The sequence below is a fragment of the Clupea harengus genome, chromosome 9 (genome assembly GCF_900700415.2).
Source record: "Clupea harengus chromosome 9, Ch_v2.0.2, whole genome shotgun sequence".
Classification (NCBI taxonomy): domain Eukaryota; kingdom Metazoa; phylum Chordata; class Actinopteri; order Clupeiformes; family Clupeidae; genus Clupea; species Clupea harengus.
Window position 1 is genome coordinate 8,794,809 of NC_045160.1, and position 4,348 is coordinate 8,799,156.

General features: G+C 42.5%; 1 pseudogene; it reads left to right on the forward strand.

Moving 5' to 3' along the window:
• Nucleotides 1-2,873: 2,873 nt before the first annotated feature.
• On the forward strand, nt 2,874-3,774 carry LOC105899820 (annotated as a pseudogene).
• The last annotated feature ends 574 nt before the right edge of the window (nt 3,775-4,348 follow it).

Below are 4,348 nucleotides of genomic sequence, written 5' to 3' on the forward strand. Positions count from 1 at the left end.
GTATACAAACTGCATAGGGTCCAGGGTGGGAGGCAGCAAGGAGCAGATGAATGATTTGACTAGCTGCTCGAAGCACTTCATGATCACAGAGGTCAGTGCTACCGGGCGATAGTCATTCAAGCAGGTGACCTTGGTGTTCTTGGACACAGGGACGATGGTGGTCCGTTTGAAGCATGTGGGGAGTACAGACAGGCTGAGGGAGAGGTTGAAGATGTCGCTGAAGACCCCCGTTAGCTGGTCAGCGCAACCCCTGAGGGCCCTACCTGATATGCCATCCGGACCAGGTGCCTTGCGAGGGTTGATCTTTTTGAAGCAGCGCTTCACCTCGGCTACAGTTAAAGTAGGCACACCACTGGTTAGGCTTTCAGGTAGCTCCGCTGCAGGGGGGTCACTGTCCCTCTCAAAACGAACGTAAAGGCATTCAGCTCGTCTGGAAGAAGGACAGAAGACTGGGTCTCACTGCAGCCCCTCCCTTTGTAGTCTGTAATGGCTCTTAATCCACTCCACATGCGCCTGGGGTCAGAGCCATGGTAGCTGGACTCCACCTTGCTTCTGTATGTCCTCTTTGCAGCTTTGATGGCCCTCAAAAGGTCGTATCTGGTCTTCCTGTACTGATCAGGATCCACGGAGTTAAAGGCAGCAGACCGGGCTCTAAGGTGGGTCCGGACCGCGGCATCAACCCAGGGCTTCTGATTAGGGGAAGACCGGACAGCCTTCTTCGGGACGACGTCCTCAATGCAATATTGGATGTAACTGGAAACAGTGTCTGTATACTCATTAATGTCCCCATCTGCTGCTCCCCAAAACATCAGCCAGTCAGTGGTGTCAAAACAGTCCTGGAGAGTCGCCACACTCTCGTCACTCCATTGATGGACTGTCCGACTTGGCTATGCGGCGGTAACTCCAGCCAGCATCAAAAAGGGCCTTTATTCGAACCTGTTGCTCACTCGATAGCTCCATCACCTTAGCCATGTTCAAAGAGCAACATGTGCTTCAAGACTACTTCAATAGGCTTTGAATTTATACCATTTGGTGGTGTGGCCTCAGTGACAACACCCTGATGTTACTAATCACTTAATGAGCAGGATAGGCATTGTACATTCAAGAGAATCACACAGCTGTGTCCTAAGGCAGCATTCACACGTACACGTTGGAATGCGTTGCGCCAACGGATGGCGGAGGAGGAGTCTGGCGCGTGGGGTTCTGTTGATACCAGAGACGTTATAGTGACATTGACAGGTCAACAAACCAATCACGCCACTTGCAAGCTGCTTACCTTGTAAGCAGTAGCATGCTAACATTAGGTAGGGTGCTCACACACCTCGCAAATCCTATCAGACGTATTTTTCAGTTACAATAAAGGGGTTTTTACATTGTACAGTGTCTATTTCTCGGTAACTTTTAAAAAATCTAAGCAAAAAAAAGTCAAACAAACAACTTTTAGGTACAAATACGACCATCTACGGAGTTTGGTCGCCATCTTTTTTTTTCAGCTTGCCGCTTTTTAGACGTGAGCATACACGGGATCTGATTGGCTAGCGCCTGTGCTGTCAGTTATGCATGAAAGGCAATTTGATTTGCTGACGCATGCATTGCCTCACGAAAAGTTGAAAATTCTTCAACTCTTGCTGCAAGCAAAGCATGAAACGCAACGCACGGAGCCATAATTCAGTTCGTCAAAGGATGACTTCACCCCATTCAAAGTGAATGGGGATCCGTCAACCCTGACGGATCAACACATTCCAACGCGTAGGTGTGAATGCTGTGTAACACTTCCAGACTTTCACGTAATTTTCATGAAACCCATATAGACGTTACACGACACATGGGTCTGGTTGTTGTATGAGGTGGTGCCATAAAGCATTACGTAGCTCTTGCGAGAGGTCTCACGCCCTGTACCCCAAAGTTACATAGTGCAATACCAGGTGCACCAGAAGTGCTGTGGCAGTGGCACATATACTATCCTCTGTATTACTAGTCAGTCCACCACCAAAATGATTTTGATGAGGTAGCCTATAATTGTGTCTGTGTGTATTGGTGCAGTGATTGAGTGTAGTATTTTTGCTTGAAATGCCCATCCCTACTTCATAAAACTTTTAAATTGTTGGTCGCGCTTGCACCACTATATGGCATTTCGTTTTTTAAGCGGGAGCGGTTGAATAAACTGTGGTTAATACATGGGTGCGGTCAATACACAGGTTTGTTTTCGGTATTAGATAAAACACTGTTATGTGGTTTAAATACAGTGCCGCTAATAGTCGGGAAAATACGGTAACACTGATGTCCAACTCACTTCAGTCCAAATAAGTAGAAAAGCAGGAGGCCACGATGTGGTCAGTAGACTAGGGGCAGGGAACCATAAAACATTTAGGAGTCAATCCACTTATATTCCACTTGTCCACCATATTTTAGACTGGACTGGCATGGCTGAAAATCAGTGACTTTGCCAATTTGCTTTGCATTTTTGTATACCAACTGTGAGTCTGAACATCCATGAAGGAGGAGTGTGAGCATGTTAAAGATGCAGTCTGCGAAAGGTTGTTGATATTTGAGCTTCCTTCTGTTCCACACACTGAGTGGACAACTACAGGACCAAAATGAGGAAATAGTTGAATTTAAGAAAAGGTGTACTTTGACCTGTATCTTTAACTGCATATTTCAAGTGGTGTCATTGCCACTTCAGTGTCACTTCTGATGTAAATAAGAGGAGGGGTTACCTGTTGTGTACACCATCTTACCAGCTACTCCCTAATGCTCCCATGAAAGAGGGGTTATAAAATACAACACAGAAATAGACAGCAACGAAAACCACAAAAAGATAAGGTGAATTGCTGTCTTACCTTCAATCAATGCCTGTATCACTTAAAAGAATGATGGAAAATGAAACCCTCTCATCCTATTTTTACTTTACTTTATTCAACAGTCAAGGATTGACTAGATATGTATTTTTCAGCCTGGGACTCGTGTTATATGTATCCATAGTGTTTTTTAATACATTTATCATTGCAGCCATTATTCTAAACACCTCTCTGCATAAGCCTATGTATATACTTATTTCTTGTCTGTCAGCCAATGCTCTCTATGGCTCCTTTGGTCTTTTCCCTCGGCTATTGTTAGACATGTTTCATCCAGAATTTTATTGTAAACACGTATGCATCTTATGAATTTACTCTCCTCACTGCAATGGCCTATGATAGGTACATAGCTATATGTCAACCGCTGCAGTATCACAGCATTATGACTGTAAAATGGATTGCTCTCATAATAGCTGGTGTTTGGATATATCCAATGTTCAGCATTGGTGTAGGTGTACTATTGGCTGTCAAACTACCTTTATGTGGTAACAAGATAGTGAAATTGTATTGCAGCAACTGGGCAATTGTTCGTCTGTCTTGTGTAAGCACCACAGTTAATAATCTGTATGGATTTTTTGTTGCTGCAACAACAATTTTCATGCCATTTGCATTTATTTTGTATACATATGTACAAATTCTAATAATTTGTCAAAGAAGTTCTTCAGCTCTTTATAAACAAAAAGCTTTACATACATGCTTGCCTCATATTGTTAGTTTTGCAAACTACTCAATTGCTATGTTTTGTGAAATCACCTTTAGTCGTTACAAACCAGGGGAACTACCTGAAATAGTACTTATAATTCTGTCCCTTGAATATCTCATTATTCCCCCTCTGTTAAACCCCCTGGTTTATGGTCTTAGTTTTCCTGAAATACGTAGGAAAATTAGTCATGTTGCATGTGAGAGGACACAGGCTTAGACATAGACTTATGCTGACATCCAGATTTTTTGTATATCCTGTCATGTATTTTCCCCTCACACCTGGATTTCTTTATTTCTTTAAGTTGCAGTGTAACTGGGCAACCAAAATTGTGTTTCTTTGCAAAATATTGTATTAAAACAAACAACCACAGACAAAAGCTGGATAATTCAGATCATTGTTCATTAAAAGCTGTTCTGTTGCAAATCATGGCAACACTCTAAAATGGTTGTAATGTAAGCAATCTAATCTGTGCTCTTTGTGCTTGTGAGTAAGAATATATATCAGCTATATCAGTAATTATAACCTTGCATTTGTGTGAGTCATGTGTGACCTGGACTTGTAGTGAATACTTTCTGACTACACTATTTGGGCCACTACCCAAGACCTGAGACACAGACCCAAAGGAAATGCATAAACGCTGTGATTAAACCTCAAATAAAGGGAACAGAGACGTCACTACAAGTGCACAAACTTTTATTAAATCAAATTCATGTCAAATAGCATGCAAAACTACTAGTAAACTGTGAAGGAGACAATAATATATAGTACAGAACCACAGTAAAGAGTATAT